Here is an 18788-nt window from a genome sequence, read left to right on the forward strand (position 1 = left end):
TCTCTTTATTTCCCCCTCCTCTCTCTATGTCTACCCTTCTGTTCCACATCCTTCTTGGACCTCGCGTAGAAATGCCGGCCTTATGCTAACGAAAAAAGTTAGGGAACAGTGGATCTCGAAGCACATAAAGCTATAAATAATAGCATGTAATTGTTGGGGTGAAAAACCTTTTTTTGATAGAAAAAAGTCGAAGGCTACCCGTGGGGCTCGAACCCACGTCTCCCTAAGACGGGATGATAATTTCCAAAGCATGAACACCTCAACACCTCTCGTTTCTTATTTCGTTTAAATAAACCTGAGAGCTCTTAGGAATAAAAAATATATATTGATACTAATGGTAGTTTCGAATGTTGTGTACCACCAGGTCAGCTCTGATCGAGGAGACCCAGAATGAAAAGGTACCTTAGGTGTGACTGTTCTTGTTTTTCTTCTTTTGCTTTTCCGTTTTTGATTACATTGTCCACTGCTTTTTTTTTTTTTTTTGAGACGGTTGGGTCTAATTTGAGAGATTTAGCTGCTATTTCTAGCATTATGAGCAGCCGCATAAAGCACTGCCTGGGAAACTTTTTTTTTTTTATACCAGGACTGAATTATTTATTAAATTTAGTGAGGGATGCATCTGTACTGAGAGAAATAATGAATTTTTAATTTTACAAATTCATAACTATGTAAATTAACTCGCTATTTTCTTTTTTTTTTTCCTATGCAATTCGAAACCGCCTACTACTGACCGCGTCACCGGTTTGAAATTTGGGCGAAGTTTTGCAATAGCTATCCCTTGAAGTCTCATACCCCGCTGCAAAGGGAAAGGGTACAGAAAGATAGAAAAAATGTTAAAAAAAATTTCGGAAGAAATTAAATTCTTGCCGAATGGACAAGGGTTTCTTTATTCCTGGCATAGAGATCTTTGTGGCTGTTGTGATTTTTAAATCTATAAAGAGCGGAAAATCTGCTACCCGGTTTCCTCAACTTAGGGTTATGTTACTCGTCATCGAGAAAAGGTTTTGCCCTGTCTAGTAAGTACTGATGTGCTGGGCAAATGGCAATTACGTAACAAGGGTTGTCAGTGCCCGAGTGTAATGACAATTTTGGCGCACCGTGCATTAATTAAAACTTGATAGCTCAGAGGAAACGTTGCACCCAAGGGTCACTGCTTCTCTTACTACACCTCTGAACGAGCGGTCAATGTTTTGGGTCGACATGAAGTTGTGCGGAAGGGTGCTTAAACGTCATGAATATCCATAAGATCAAACTTCGATCTTCGTTTGTATTAACGAAGGGGATAATTTGAGGGACGTTGTTAGTTAGATACTAGTACCAGTTAACGAATGGAGAATCGATTGCCGTGTGGGTTTTATGTTACAAAATGAATTTGGCCATTAATGATTCTAAACTTATAACAATAATAATCATGAATAATACATCCAACTATTTAGAAATAAATGACTAAGCTAAATTCATTGATTCATCTCGAAAGGGGAGACCTTAATTGTTCAGAATCCCGTGTGAAAAATAATCAATTCTTCATAAAATGCGAATGATATATTTCCAATGGCTTGCATCTTTGATGTTTTATAGGAATATACCGGCTGTTTGGTGTGCACCTTCCTCCGTGTACCACTCAGTTTGACTCCCTAGTTGAGTCCAGGTCTTCTGTGAGAGCCTCATTCCACGAGTCTACATTCGTTTTAGTTACTTGCTACCTTCACCAATTGTTTAGTTGTGCTCTCACAAATCGAACACGTGTATGTATGTTGTGCGTGCATATATATATATATATATATATATATATATAAATATTTCTAAGATATGGCATAAGAGCCAATTCGGGATAGAAAAAGAATAAGTCCCTCTTAAGTTTCCTCATTTAGCGCTCATGTTATATATAGAGAGAAAAAAGTTGTTTGAGCGCCAACTAGTTCTTGTCTTTTAACTTGAATCGTGTCTTGCCAACACATCACTGCTAACCTTTTTGAATTATAGTGGTTGTACTTCATAAAATTTTTGTTCGAAGTAGTACATGTGTCTGTATTTATAGCAATACTGCAAGTGTCACTCCAAAACAATGCTGATGGATAATTAGATTAGCATTCATTCTTTTATCGAATTGTCTACTCAGTTGCGAATTAATCCTCACCTGTGGAGATGTATACACTGTTAATTAACACTAATGGAAATGGGTTTATAAAGTAAATGAATGAATGCTTTGTGTTGCATAAATTTTTACATCTTTAATCGGAAATGAAATCAATCGACATGTGTGGATTGTAAAACGTTTTGTCCCAAGACAAGGCTGACTTATTCTTAAAAAATTGTGATTTGCGTCTGGAAATGACTTAAATATCATCTATTTCTCATTGTTCTTCGTTCATTAAAACTGAGATGATACCACACTCGGTGCAAGACGATTCTCACTGGAGCACCGAATCGGAGACCTGGTGTTCTTTTCTTAATAATTGCGAAATTTCACCACGGGAATATCTACTGATTTGCGGATGATTTGAAGGCATAACTACACAATTGTGTCCCACCCCCACCGACTTTGTTTCCTCCTAGCTGTCTGAGAATTAATATTTTTTTTCCAAGAAGTTTTCTACAAATACTTTTCAGATGGTGTAGATTACAATTATATCAGAATTTGTTGGGAATTTTTTTTTTAACAGAGGGCGGGGTGGATGAGGAGTTTCAGATAATTCACACACCTTGGCTTTGTTTCCTTGTGTGTTTTGATGATGCAAAGGACAATTATATTGAAAAAAGAATTAAGAACTTTTTCACTCTTTGTCTTCTGTAATTTGTTGAACGAATATATTTTTTTTAATGTGACAGTGTTGGTAGTGGGCACTCATCTGTAGTTATGCCTCAGTTTCTACCCCTTTGCATCTGATCTCATCCTTATATCTTATCTTTTAAGTTAGTCTTTTATTTATTTTTCTTTTTGTCGTTCTTATCTAATCAGTGATATTAATTATCAATAAGTAAATATAATTCCGTTCACTACAACAGTGTAGTATCGGCGGCTCTCGAATCCGACCGGCTGGTATTTCTAGGAATGATTTATACCACATCCAGCCGAATGTCATTTAGATTGACTTTCATAAACAATAGGGTATCTTAAACTGATCGATAGATCAATCGAGTCCCTTGTTTTATTGTTTTGACTTGAAGTGTTCCAACTATGACCATCTCGTTTTATTTTCAGATTACGTATCTAAAACTATTATTCAAATTGTGTCCTTTTTAAAAACAATGTTGGCAAGTGGTTTGCGATAAATTTGGCTGCTATTTCTAGCAGTTCGTGTGACCACGTAGAAGCTTCTCTGTTGCTGCGACTGTTACTGTCGCTCTAGTTTTGGTGGTGGTGGTGGTGCTTAAGATGCAGTAAGTTAGAGATGTTGGTGGTAGTGGTGATGATGGATACGGCATCATAATATTTAGTCCCAGACCCCCCCCCCCCTCCCCCGATTGGGCAGACCTAAGACTGGTTAGTAAATGTGATGCTGATAACAATTAATGATGCTGAATCGGAGAGGTTATGATGATAATTATTGTTCTTGTTTAGTCCCCAGCAGACTTGTGATCAAAGGCGTTTCACCCATGATTTGTTGTTGTGTTTTAGGGGACATCTGAATGCTATTTTTAGCAGTTCGAGTGACCTTGTAGAGATTCACTCGATGATGTTGGTAATAGTTATAGGGCAAAACTATAGTTTGATGCTCCACCCCGATCTCTGACATTGTTTCCTCGTAAAAATACATATTTTATAATGGAATTTTTCAAAGATACATTTTCAGGGATGTAAATTATGATTCTGTTGACAAAATTTAGAAAGAATTTGAATTTTTTATTTTGTGAATGAGTTTCCGATTATTCTACCACCTGCCGAATTTGGTTTCCTTTTTCATAAATCTCTTCAAAATGCGTATTGTTTAAATGATATTTTGACACACACATATTGGAGTGTGGAATTGCCGGAGTTACGGAAATTGATAACAAAAGGCGGGGGACGAGTGTGGGTTTGAGAACGATCCGAAATTCCGTCAAAAATCTTGTTTTCTAAAAACATTTTAACAATATAATTGTAACCTGCACTCTCGAAAACCATAACTCTGCTAAATTTCATTAAAAAAATATTCATTTTTCAGAAGATTGTGAAGAAATAAAGTCGGGGGGGGGGGGTAGTGTCGGAGCACCAAATTATCCTTATGGGATCACTGTGACATTGCGGTTTGATAATGAATGATTGCATCGATGTTGTCATTTAACCCCAGATCAGCTCTGCTCGAGAGATAATCCAGTCGTGGCCACCCCAACTTTCAGATAGATATCTAAGGGTTACATTAATATGATCTCTTTTCTAAGACAGTTGATATATAATTTGAAGGACATTTGGCTGTATTTTCTAGCAGGTCTAGCGACCACGCAGAGGCTCCGAGTTACTCTGATGAAGCAGATCTATGGTCAAAGACGTTCCAATCATGACCAAACAGTCTATATTTTCTGTTATGTTTTCTATAACAAATGCGTCTCCGTTTTTAAAACGGCGGTGCGTGATCTAAAGGCGATTTGGTCGCTATATCTAGCAAGTGAAGCAACCACATGCTCCCAGTTACTGTTATTGTTTGACCCAGGTCATTGTTGATGAAACAGACAGAACTATAGCAGGCATTCTAGCCATGACCATCCCATCTTTTCAAATGTTTATGACTGCATATATTTCCTTTCTTAAAAAACAGATGGTAGGGCTAATTTTATAGATTTCACTGCTATTTCTAGCATATGTAACGACTACGTAGCGGCTTCCCTATTCTGAAGAAATGGATGGAGTTATACACTAGGTTGGTGTTAGCGATGGTGGCGGTTGAAGAGGCTGGCAGATAACGATAAAACGGTTAGATTAATTCGGATTAGACACACACATACGTATGAAGCAAAGAATTTTTGAATCACCCTGTAATTGTATAAATCATGTGTATGTATGTGTGTTTATGTGTGAAAATATCTGTGTAGCTGTGCGTTTGTGTGTGTGTCTGTGTGTGTAATACGAGAAACAGGAGGTTACATAAAAATATGAAGTTTGACCTTTATTAACAAGTGATGCGTTAGCATTTACATTTATATAGTCTTGTGTTTGTATACGTGTGTCTGTGTGTTTCGGAATGTCAGTTAATAACCTTACTGTTCATGTGTCCATGTTGTGTGTGTATATATGTTGAGAGGAAAGCTGAGATTTGAGGATGTTAATGTTCTTGCAATATGGTTAACGTTTAGCTAATCAACTTGTATAAATACGTTTGTGTGTGTGTGTGTACATAATACCTGTATGTGCAAGCCTATTCATTTATATGTATATCAATACCTACACACTCACATTATATATACAGAGGCATGCATACGTATACAAAGATAGTGTGTGCATGCATGCGTACATACACGCGCACATGTACGTGTATCTGTGTGTTTGCAAGGAGATATACTTAGATGCAATGTGGATGGAATTTCGTGGTAGCACGAACAACATATCTTTTACTGGTTTGCGTCACTGGGCTGCGGCCATGCTGGGGCATCGCCTTAGAAGGTTACAGTAGATCCTATCGATTCGCATATTTTAATAATAATTATAATAATTCCTAACGTGAGCGCCAGTCCACGATTTTGAGGAATAACGGCGGTGTTGTTGTTGGTGGTGGTAGGTATAGACCATTCCAGCTGCTCGAATGTAAGAGTACAGCAATAAATAAGGCTTATTCTAAGAATACATAAGTATCTCGTACTCACTTCTCCCTGCTGTATTCACCCTTCATTCTTCTTAGCCAATCTATGTAAATGTCTATAGTTATGTAACATGTAACGTGTAAGTGCTAGCTTCACTACAGCTGTTTCAGACGTGTTTTTTTTCTTTTATTGATGAATAAACCGATTACGTCATGAAAAAAGAACTGTTTTCTTCAGGTTAATTAAAACTTAAAGCCAAAAATTAGGTTGAGAGAAAATAAGATATGGATTATGTTGACCCTCTCGATTTGGCAACAAATGAAAGTATATATATATATATATATATATATATATATATATATATATATATATATATATATATATAATGTGTGTCTGTGTGTATGTATGTTTAGAAAATCATAAATTCGGATAAGAAGCGTACTCTAAGAAGTAGAGCAGTCTATATTTATTACTGGTGAAGGCCGGCATATTGGGTTACCCTGGGTCTCTCGCCATAAACGATATCTTTATGGCGTTATCACCAGACCGTAAGACCTGTTGGTTATAGGCCAACAGGTCTGAAGATAAGCCATAAAGGTATCCTTTATGGAATGGCGAGAAACCCAGGGTAACCCTGAGAGCCGGCCTTCACCAGTAATATATATTATAAAAAAAAAAAAAGAGAAAAAAGACAAGAAAAAAAACAACGCAAGGACGTGGTACATGCAAAGTATTAATACATACATATGCATACTCACTTTCATCCTTTTGGGGTTGATAAAATAAGTACCAGTTGAGTACTGGGGTAAATGTAATCGACCTACCCTCTCCCCTGAAATTTCTGTCCTTGTACCTGCAGTAGAAAGGATACACACACACACACAAATATATTTTAAGTTTTCTATATCTTTTTAATGCTTAAGGGAATGTTGTATCAGACTCCGTGTGTGTGTATATCATATCTAGTCTACATGATGTACAAGCTAAGCCAGTATTTTTCCATATCGTCTTTAACTAATTAATCTCATTGGTAGTGTTTGTGTATGTGTTGTACCTGGGGCACCGCTTTCGAGGGTTTAGCTGGATAAACCGACAGCAATACTTATTTTATAAGGCTGGTACTTATTCTATCAATCTGTTTTAACAAAACGCTATATTATGGGGTGAGTGGCATAAAGAAAGCCACAACGGCTGTCCAGTGATGGTGGTGGTGGTGGTGGACAAACACGGGTGACACCCAGCCACGTATACAACGGGCTTCCACTCACTTTCCGTCGACCAAATTCACTCAGAAGGCATTGGGAACTATGTTGGAAGATACTTGTCAAAGGTGCTGCCCTGTGGGACTGAACCAGAAACCACGTGGTTGCAAGACGAACTTCTTAATCACACAACCAGGCTTCTAGGTCAAGCTAAACTAAAAACTCGAAACATGGCATTGAATTTTTTTTTTTTCGTTTCTGATTTTAATTTTTCGATGAGGCATTCTTTTAATTTGTATTATCTTTTAATTAATTAATAATATGACAGCGGTAAATTGTAGAATTCGTAAAACGGTCGACCAAAATGTCTTACAGTGTTTAGGTTACGAACGGAGTTCGAATACAGCCGGGAGATGATAAACAAATACTAATTAAATCGGTGATTCTACTTTCCCCCCCTCCCAAAATATATGATGTTGTACTGATGTTAGGAAGCGTTGTAATTATATTTCCATGGAAATCGAATGATTTGACTTCAGGTGATTTGTGCATTGATCTCTCAAAGAATTACGTATTTGATAGAATATAAGACGCGCTTTTTTTGTCATTTTTTTTCTTTCAAAAAAGGTTTCAAAATATCTCTCTGGGTCCTATATACGAACTTGAGCCTATAATATTGCATGCTTTAATACACTCAAAAACTTTTTTTCTCTCTAATATTTGTGATGCCGGTTTTTACGGCTGGATGCCCTTCCTAACACCAACCAAGTTACAGAGGACCGAGTGCTTTTTTTATGTGGCACCATGAGGTCTGTTTTGGTATAGTTTTTACAACTGGATGTCTGTCCAAATGCTAACCACTTTACAATGTTGATGCTTTTTATGTGATGAACAACCCTTCATTTCTCCCTAACCATCTCTTACCATACATCAGCCACACAGCCAGATACCAAATGACAAACCTGCATTGATTCCATGAACAGGTGCCTTGAGTGCATCTTCAACTGGGTGGAGGCGCAGGCATGCCAACCTTGTCTCTTTTAACAGCCAAAAAAAACTCAAGTACTATTCATATCAAGGAAACCTCACTGCATCATACACCTAGATATGAGTGTCACACAACTAGAGTTTTTATGGTTGCTCCAAATACTGGTTTCTATTATCACTGAGGATCTCTCCCAGTAAACGCATATCCTCAACATAGCTTGGACTGCATCCCAAAGATTGACCATTGGCCCTTTTCAGCCCCCAATGGTTTTTGATGAGCCTCAAGTGAGGCCCACAATGAAGTATTGCTCCTACATCTGAGTACTGCTATCCAAAGAAGGGCTACTATAGGGAATTGCATTAAATCATAAATAGACACACTCTAACCTCTGGCCCACAGTTGTGCCTGCACCTCTCTTTATCTTTTCTATAGCAATGACTACTGCTCTTTAGAGATAGCTGGTTCCATACTTGCACCATTCAGATACTTTTGATCCACTCCATATTGTCATCTGTTGCATCCAACTTCATCCCTCTTCTTCACACTAACCGCCTTACCTTTACCTGTTCCTTGCACCCCAAAACATTGAACCTCCGGTATCTTTTCCCTCCTTGTGTCTTTCCTGCATTTAGAAAGACATCCAGCTGTAAAAAACCATGCCAAAACAGATCTCTCCAGTGCTCATGCTGCATAAAAACCACTCGGTCCACTCTTGATGTTAGGAAGGGCATCTGGTTGTAAAAACCATGAAAAAAACAGTAAAACCTGGTGCAGTCTTCTGCCTTGCCAGCTCCTATCAAATCGTCCAACCCATTTTAAATGAAACTTGTATCTCTTCTATAGTAAGAACTTTGCACTTGTCCCTATATCGTGCTCTAAACCCAGTGTTTCGCAACTATAGTCCCCTTTGATTCCGGTTTTATTCCGGTGGACTCCCATAGCCATTCGATGTTTCAAAAAATTCATATTCCGTTTTTTATAATTAAATATTATTAAGAATTGTATAAAAACAAGCGAAAACTGTTAAAATATTTTATGTATTGTAAGAAGTATGACCAGTTCAGCCAAACAGGAAAAATCCCAATTTATTGCAGATAAATTTTAACAAGGGCCATGTAGACCCCGGTTGAGAACCACTGCAGCCCCTCAACACCTGACAGGTGCTGGTGGTGGAGACCTGTTATATTTAGATTTACATTTCCTAAACAGCAGTTTTAACTTATTGAGAACACACGAATCATCTCCTGTTTCTCCCTATTCCGTGTTTCTATATCATATTAATTCTTCACATGTTTGTATGAAGGTTACTGTCTTTTTTCAAAGATTTCCATACGATACACATAAGTGACAACACTTTATTTTTAAATAAGTTTTCAGTGACACATTTATTACTTCAGTTTTTTGTTTTGTTTTTTTGGCAATTAAATAAATAGCATATAGCTTGTCAACACCAGCCAGGTATCTAACTGTAACGTAGAGCTGTCCTGTCAGATTTTAAATATACTTCACAGTTAAAATATTGCTAAAAATGTACCGTATTTGACATAATTTCACATCTTACTTACACATGATCGCGACGCATTGTTTGCAGACTTCTGGCCTATCTATGTGGCTCTAATTGTTTGCGTCTCTCACAAGTTCTCTCTTATCTATTTATTTATCTATCTATTTATTTATCTATCTATTTATTTATCTATCGATCTGTCTGTCTGTCTATCTATCTATCTATCTATCTCTCTCCCTCTACCTTTCTATCGATCTACATGTCTACCTCTATCTCTCTATCCCGTAAATTGTTTTTCAGTACTTTATTTTGCTAACATCGATAGAATAAAGGACAAAGCTGAGCGACCTCGGCGAGCTTTGAACTCAAAATATAAAGGACCATATCGAAGATACTGCTAGGCATTTTGTCGGACGGTCTAACGATTCTACCACCCAATTTTCTTTTCCTGTTGTCTCTTTCTTTCTCCCTCACCTTTCATAGTTTTTATGTTCTCTCCTCCATTTCTTTCAGTATTTCTAACTTTCCCTCTCATACTCTTGTAACTCCCTCTCTCTCGTGACTTGGCACCACGTGTAAACCTCATTTGACGGGACTGTAAACTGCCGTTCGTTGTCATTGCAGTGCAAGCTGTCATTACCATTCGCACACATACCCAATATCACTAGCTTCATTGACTAAGGATAAAAAGAGGGGGGAAAACAGATATTAACTACAACTTAATTTAATTTTAAAATATGCAACGCAAGTTTTGCTATCGTCAATTTTAGACCTAGTTTTATAGAGTTCCATAAGGCAATTGACTGTTCAATCCCAGTTTGTAAGACCCTAATATAAAACAAGCAGCGGTACTTTTTAGTTATCTCACCCCCATTAAAAAATTGGGTTATCTCCCTATTAAAAAATCGAGTTTGTGGCGACAAGAGATTGGTTTAAAAGGGTTTAGATCCTTTTGATTCAATACTTCAACACATTGTTGACGTTTGCCCACCCCCAATAAGTATACTCTCTTTTACTTGTTTCAGTCTTTTGACTGTGTCCATGCTGGAGCACCGCCTTTAGTCGAGCAAATCGACCTCAGGACTTATTATTTGGAAGCCTAGTACTTATTCTATCGGTCTCTTTTGCCGAACCGGTAAGTGACGGGGACGTAAACACACCAGCATCAGTTGTCAAGTGATGTGGGGCGGGGGGACAAACACACACACACACACACACACACATATATATATGCATATATATGACGGACTTCTTTCAGTTTCCGTTTACCAAATCCACTCACAAGGCTTTGGTCGGCTCGAGGCTATAGTAGAAGACACTTGCCCAAGGTGCCACGCAGTGGGACTGAACCCAGAACCGTGTGGTTGGTAAGCAAGCTACTTACCACACAGCCACTCCTATACATATAAAATCAAAACAAGAACCAGGATATCAAGAAGTGATGCAGTACGACCGTTTCAAGGCACTTGGAACGGTCGTACTACCTTACCTCTGGATATCCTGTTGCTTATTTTGATTTTATCCACCTTACTTTGAGCTGTACGGATAATAAATACCGCACTGAATTGGTGCTTCAACTTAGGTACCTAATTCAACTGAATCTCAATTATTTATATATATATATATATGTGTGTGTATATATATATATATATATCTACATACAGGCATATCTTGGCTTAAGTTGTTCTCAGTTATATGTCGGTTTTCAAAAATAAAAATCAGTAAAAATCAAGTCAAGTCATTTTTCTCGACTTTACGTCTGTCTACCGCAAATATTAAAATCGTAAAATCACTAGAAAACCCTTAAAAGCCCATAAAATTATGTGACTGTACAATAAATAAAAATAAAATCATATTGAAATATGTACAGTAATTAAGATACAAACCATAAAATAGTGTGGCTTAGTGAACGAAATCATGAAACCACCAAATTGTATGTACATATTGGTAAATTTAAAATAATTTAGTTTCTCTTTACTATTGCGAAACAATAATAATTACTGAATTTGTTTTTTAAGTTTGAAAAAGGCTTTTATTTTACCATGTCTTATTGCAGAACACATTCATAAAGTGTCCGTGATGTATGATAAACACCGCCAAAATGTATTCGTAAATTTAGATTACTTTTTGTTTTTTACTGTACTCTTTTACTTTTTTACTTGTTTCAGTCATTTGACTGCGGCCATGCTGGAGCACCACCTTTAGTCGAGCATATCGACCCCAGGGCTTATTCTTTGTAAGCCTAGTACTTATTCTATCGGTCTCTTTTGCCGAACCGCTAATATTACGGGGACGTAAACACACCAGCATTGGATGTCAAGCGATGTTGGGAGGACAAACGCAGACACACAAACATAAGGCGGCGAGCTGGCAGAAACGTTAGCACACCGGGCGAAATGCTTAGCGGTATTTCGTCTGCCGCTATGTTCTGAGTTCAAATTCCGCCGAGGTCGACTTTGCCTTTCATCCTTTCGGGGTCAATTAAATAAGTACCAGTTACGCACTGGGGTCGGTATAATCGACTTAATCCGTTTGTCTGTCCTTGTTTGTCCCCTCTGTGTGTAGCCCCTTGTGGGTAGTAAAGAAATAACACACACACACACACACACACACACACACACACACACACACACACACACACACACACACACACATATATACGATGGGCTTCTTTCAGTTTCTGTCTTCCAAATCCACTCACAAGGATTTGGTCTGCTCAAGGCTATAGTAGAAGACACTTGTCCAAGGTGCCACACAGTGGGACTGAACCCAGAACTATGTGGTTGGTAAGCAAGCTACTTACTACACACCCACTCCTGCGCCTATGTACTGTAGTAAAAATTAAAAATTATTTGTTTCTAAGCTTATAATAGGTTTTATTAACCATGTATTATTGAAAATGCATTCATAAATAAAGTACAGAACTAGGAATGGTTATTATTGGTTTAACCTGGAGACAAGTAAATTCAACCTAGCCTAGCCTAGAGACAAGTTAATTTGACTTAAGTCATGTCTCCTGGAACCAATTAAGGATGTAGAATGAGGTATGCCTCTGTGTGTGTGTGTGTGTGTGTATATAATAATAAATCTCTGAGCGGAGCGAGGTATAAACAGTAGCTGCATGACCACGATGTCGTGCAGCTACTGTTAATACCTCATTCAGAGATTTATTATTGCTCGTTTCCACTTTTTTGAGATCAGTGACGAAAAGTCACTAGAAAAAGGATATATATATTTGCATTGGGAACCACATCCCATCACCAACTGGTGATTGTCACATGCTGATGACGGGTCAATACCCAGAAACTCAGGTCCGTGTGTACCACGTCAGGTTGGAGATGGGAAGAATGACTTCCCTTTGCAAATACTGGTAGGGCACAGATAGTGTGTCAGTAGCCAGTTGGAGATGTCTTCCTGGGGCTACAAGCTACAGTAGCATCGACCCTTAGGGATCAGCCACATTTAGGTGGCAAATATACTTCACGATATATATGTACATATATATATATATATATCTCAGAATGTTCCTACATTAGCTGTATACGTGTGTGTTTGTGTTTGTTAGATTTTATCAATGTTATCAGTTCATAACAATTAATTATAAGCTCAGACTGACTAAATGGACAGAAGGAAAACAAAAGACCACAGTGCTATATGCCTCTGTGTGTGTGTGTGTGTATTTCCATTATATTATATCCACTCATTTACTTTCTCTCTCCTTCACCATATCTCTCTCTTTGCCCACTCCAGTACCTCTGTTGCTCTCTTTTCTTCACTGCTTCCCTTTCTTTTATCCTCATACATACACTGTCTATATATATATATATATATATATATATATATATATATTACATACATTAACCCTTTCGTTACTAACCCGGCTGAAACCAGCTCTGGCTCTGAGTGCAAATGTCTTGTTTTCATAAGTTTTGAATTAAAATCTTCCACCAAACCTTAGTCACAATTTATGTTCCTAACACTAGCTAAATGATAACTAAGTTATTTTACTAAATTCTTTGTTATATTTAAAGTAATTAAATGAAACAGAACATCTCAGAATAAATGCAGTAACGAAAGGGTTAATACACATGCACACTCACATCATTTCAAGGTGTTTGTGGAAGACATTTATCCATAAAATTGCAAATCAAGACTCTTAACCAAAATTTCCTTTGATCCGTGGTAGGTTTTTTTTCCCCACAAAAAGTACACATTTTCTTCTCTATATATGAAAATTCAAAAGCTGATTGAAAAGCGACATTAACAAATTGTATATGCTCTTCCAGCCACTTAAATGTGTACATGGTCTATGAACATTCACAGTTGACTCGACACAAGACATTGTATTCTAATTGTTTGTTTCTATTTGTTCAAATAATGTGACACGATTCTATTGTGTGATGCTTTTCTACTTTCACATTGTCATGTAGCTTATGCCTATTCGTCCAATCATGTGACATTTTATTGACTCTACCAGGTGGCAGCTTCTTATACATTGATTGATTTTATGAATTCATTCTTTTTTCCACCATGTGGCTCCTGTTTTTAGTACAGTCTTATTAATTCACACTGTGGACAGCTGGATTTACAGTTTACCATTTTTAGATTTCATTTTGGAATTATTGCAATATTTTTCGTTTGTTCATAAAATCAATATCTGAGTACAATATCATTATTCATTCCTAGTTTACTTGTTCGTTGTTCAAATTTCTGCTCATTAGCTAAATATGATTTTCCTTAGAAAAACTGTTCACAACACAATTTTTTATTTCGCCATATCATTCATAAACACTCTCCTAGCACTTACACACTCATGTACTCCACTTGTGGTTTGTTGTTCAGATTTTAAATTCTTAAGTGAATGGATTCCAAGTCACTTGCATACACATGTAGTCTGCTTGTGGTTCATTGAGTTCGTTATGCGAGTTTAATTTTCTTCAGAAAAACCCATTCATTATTCAGTTTATGAATTGAGAGAATCATTCATGGATTGAGTACCCCAATTGTGTGTGTTTCTCAATGCCACCCACTTTAGAGTGGTGGGCATTAGGAAGGGCATCCAGCTTTAGAATCCATGGTAAAGCTGACACTGGAGATCAGTGTGGACTTGCAGCTCGCCAGATCCTGTCAAGTCATCCAATCAGTGCTGGCATGGAAAACAGGCTCTAAATGATGATGCGCGCGCGCACACACGCACCCGCACACACACACACACACACACACACACACACACACACACACACACACACACACACACACAGTTCAATACTGCTTGCCTATCTAATGCAGGTGTTAGATAATCCTTAATTAAGCTTATCTCTTGTGCTATTGGAAATTGAATTGAAGTGGGACAGAAGCCAACATGCTAGAAATCCAACATCTAGCAGCCTGATTAAACTACTTTTACATCACAGACACTTCATATATTATTAATGAACCATTTGTTTTTATGAACTGTCTATCACTCACTTTCTCCTACTTTAACCTCTCCCCTATTACTCTCTCTCTCTCGCTCCTGCTTTGGTCTCTCTTATATTTCTCTCTCTCTTCTATTTCTCTCTATCTTCTCTTATTCTTTTGCTTCGTCTTTGTTTTCATACTCCTATCTGTTGGTGTCATAACAACCCTCTGGTGTTGATGGTGAATAAATGGAAACTAGACACAATGTAGGTTAGAGTGAACTCTTTAGGATTGCTGTGGATATGGCAACGTCTCTAGTGTTGGTACCATGATAAAGGACTTATTCTCTGTAAGCCTAGTACTTATTCTATTGGTCTCTTTTACCAAACCGTTAAGTTACAGGGACGTAAACACATCAACATTGGTTGTCAAGCAATGGTAGTGGACACACACACACACACACACACACACACACACAGACAGACAGACAGACAGACACACACACACACACATGATGGGCTTCTTTCATTTTCTGTCTACCAAATCCACTCACAAAGCTTTGGTGGTTGGCCCAAGGCTATAGCAGAAGACACTTGCCTAAGGTGCAATGCAGTGGGACTGAACCTGGAACCATGTGGTTGGTAAGCAAGCGTCTTGCCACACAACCACTCCTGCACCTAATTTCAAACAATTATAAAGAATATGGAGACTGGTACATCATCAGATTTTTCTTTTATATTACAGTTTCTTTTACAGTGTAATTATTTGGTTACAATGACGAACATGTGTTTCTGCTGCACAAAGCATATGCAGTTGCACATGCAACCCGGTATTGTCTTCTGTGCACCTTCTTTCAGGGTTCTTTGAACAAGTGTGGTTCAGAATGGACTGAGTTAATTTCTTCATTTGTGGCTAGTTTAATACACTAAGGGAAGTGATCGGGGATATGTTGGTATATTCTATAGAAACATGTCTGTTTATCCATAAATATTATCTTGCTTGGAAACAGATGAGGGCTAGTGACAATGGTTATCCAGTTGTAGAAAACCTCCCTTGATAAACTCTGTTGAACCTATGCAAGATTGGCATATTGGGTTAATGACATCACATGATAGTTGTAAACGAGTATCATGATTATACAAGCCACATCATTCATTTGCAAATCTTTCACATAAATGTGTCTGGTCAGGCTTTGTTTGGAAACCATTGAGAACCGGCAGCAGCTGAAAGGGCATCCTGCCATAGAAAATCTGCCTCAATGAATTGTCTGATTGATGTGGATGTTAAAACGAAGATGATGATGTACTAAACTAAGTAGGATATGGGATGGAGGTATGTAAAATGTTAAATCATTTAGAGGATGCCCTCATATCTGACCCAGTCTTGTTCTTTAGTTGTGAGACTTGGACATGGACACAGTCCAGAGACCTTAGGAGCCACCTGAACTTTTTTGGTACCAGGACATTTCACAGGATTATGGATTACCATTGACTGGATTTTATATCCAGTCAACAACTCACAAACTTTGTGTCCTGCTTCTTCTCTGATTCATCAGCTCAGACTGTTTGGTCATGTTGCCTGATTGTTCCTAGTTGGATCCTGTGTATTGTGTTCTCTTCTCTGAGAATCCAGCTAGGGTGATGGCTCATGGTGGGTGGCCACATCTCATATGGTCACAGCATATGAGAAAGCATCTTGCAGAGGCAGGAATTGATTGGGATGCTGCTCACAGGGTTGACTTGAACAGATGCAGACAATTGATGGATGCAGTACGGAGGACGAAAAGCTTCGCATATTTTTTCACCTGTCGCTATGTTCTGAGTTCAAATTCCTTCCATCTTTTCAGTGTCGATAAAATAAGTACCAGTTGAACACTGGGGGTTGATGTGATCGATTCATCCCCTCCTGCCAAAAACTGCTGCCCTTCTGGCAAAATTTGAAACCATTAGTATCACCAATGTGGCTCACTGGCAGAAATGTTTAGGGGTAAAATTCTGCCAAGGTTGACTTTGCCTTTCATCCCTTTCACATCATTAAAACAAGTACCAGTTGAACACTGGGGTCGATGTAATCGACTAACCCCCTCCTCTCAAATTTCAGGGCCTTGTGCCTATAGTAGAAAGGATTATTATTATTATCATCATCATCATCATCATCATCAAGGTGGTGAGCTGTCAGAATCATTACCATGTGGGCGAAATACTTAGCAATATTTTGTCTTATCTTTACGTTCTGAGTTCAAATTCCACCAAGGTCAGCTTTGCATTTTATCCTGTCAGGGTCAATAAAATAAGTACCAGTTGAGTACTGGGGTCGATGTAATCAACTTATCTCTTCTCCTGAAATTGCTGGCCTTGTGCCAAAACTTGAAACCATTATTAGTGTGGTTAATTATGGTTCATCTAATTATGGTTCAACTAATCAACAACTTTACTGTGATTACATCAGTAATGCCCTTGAGCAAGTATCTCTTTTACCCTCTGCTGTAATTCTTGAACTGTTTCTCTGCCTCTAATTTTACCATTATCTCAATCACCACGACTACCACAGCCACCACAACCACCATCATCGCTACTACTGCCACCACCACCACCACCACCACCATCACCACCAACATGATGATAATAAAAAAAAGCTAAACTGCAAACAAGTAAACAAAAATGAAAACAACTGTATAAAGAATTCGTATTGTTGTTAGTTTTGGCTAATGAGAAATTGTGATAAAGCTTCAGTTCCCATCTGGAGCAATGTCCTAGGTCATTATTGTCCTTGGGAAAGATCTTTACAAATGAACTTCACAACAAATCCTGTTTCTTTGATGTTTCGACATTTTGTCTTTCATATTTATATAAGAAATCATTAATCTAATTAGTGGTCAAATTGGACCAGTATTAATGACCGCTGCTGCTAATTTAGGGTATGTATATGTGATCTGCAGCATATGTGCTTATGTAGTGCGTGTGTGTGTGTGTAGGTTTGTTGTATGTTATTGTCTGAGTCTTTGATGGATAGCATAATTAGTGTGTGTGAATGTGTGCCTATTTATGAGTGTGTGTGTGTGTCTGCATGTTTGTGTATGCTATTGTCTATGTGTGTGTGTGTGTACATTTGATGTATACTGTGTGTGTGTGTGTGCATGCATGGTGTATGTTGTTAGTGTATGTATATGTATCTGGATAGGGCTGTAGTCTTGTGTGTATATATTTGGGAGTTGTGTGTGTGTGTGTGTTGCATGGAGTATGCTATATAGTTAGTGTGTGTATGTGTAACTGATGGTTGTTGTGTGTGTGTGTGTGTGTGTGTGTGTGTGTTTATATGCATATTCACGTGTTGTTGCTTTCATGTGTGTATGTGCGTATTTAAGTCTTATTGTATGTGTGCGTGTGTATTTAGGTGTTGTTGCAGTGTGTGTGTGTGTGTGTACATGGTGTATGCTATAGTTAGGTGTATGTGTATATTTAGATGCACTGGTTTGTGTGTGTGTATTGCATGGAGTATGCTATATAGTTAGTGTGTGTATGTGTAACTGATGGTTGTTGTAGTGTGTGTATGTGTGTGTGTATGCATATTCACATGTTGTTGCTTTCATGTGTGTGTATGTGTGTATTTGAGTCTTGTTGCATGTGTATGTGTGCGTGTGTATTTAGGTGTTGTTGCAATGTGTGTGTGTGTGTACGTGTGTGAACATGGTGTATGCTATAGTTAGGTGTATGTGTATATTTAGATGCTCTGGCATGTGTGTGTGTGTAGCTGATGGGGTATTTGGAGTCTCTGCTAAGTCTTTGCTGATATCTTTATCTAAGAAGTTTACCATTCCTGCAGAAGCTGCCAAACACTCTACCTGTACCCATATAATGGTACAGTTATGTAACTTGGCATCACTTCTACTGACATAGCAGATTTCAGGCTGCTTGGTACTACTGCACAATCAATGATACTTGTGGGAGTCTTTGAGATATTAACCAGAATTATTCCTACC

At 37.9% G+C, this 18788-nt stretch overlaps 1 protein-coding gene across 1 annotated transcript in view; it reads left to right on the forward strand.

The window, feature by feature from the left end:
- LOC106872638 (NAD(P) transhydrogenase, mitochondrial) overlaps nt 1-18788 on the forward strand; it is an 81476-nt gene that overhangs the window by 262 nt on the left and 62426 nt on the right. The window lies entirely within an intron of this gene.

This window comes from Octopus bimaculoides, chromosome 25, assembly GCF_046866305.1.
Source record: "Octopus bimaculoides isolate indiv1 chromosome 25, ASM4686630v1, whole genome shotgun sequence".
Taxonomy (NCBI): domain Eukaryota; kingdom Metazoa; phylum Mollusca; class Cephalopoda; order Octopoda; family Octopodidae; genus Octopus; species Octopus bimaculoides.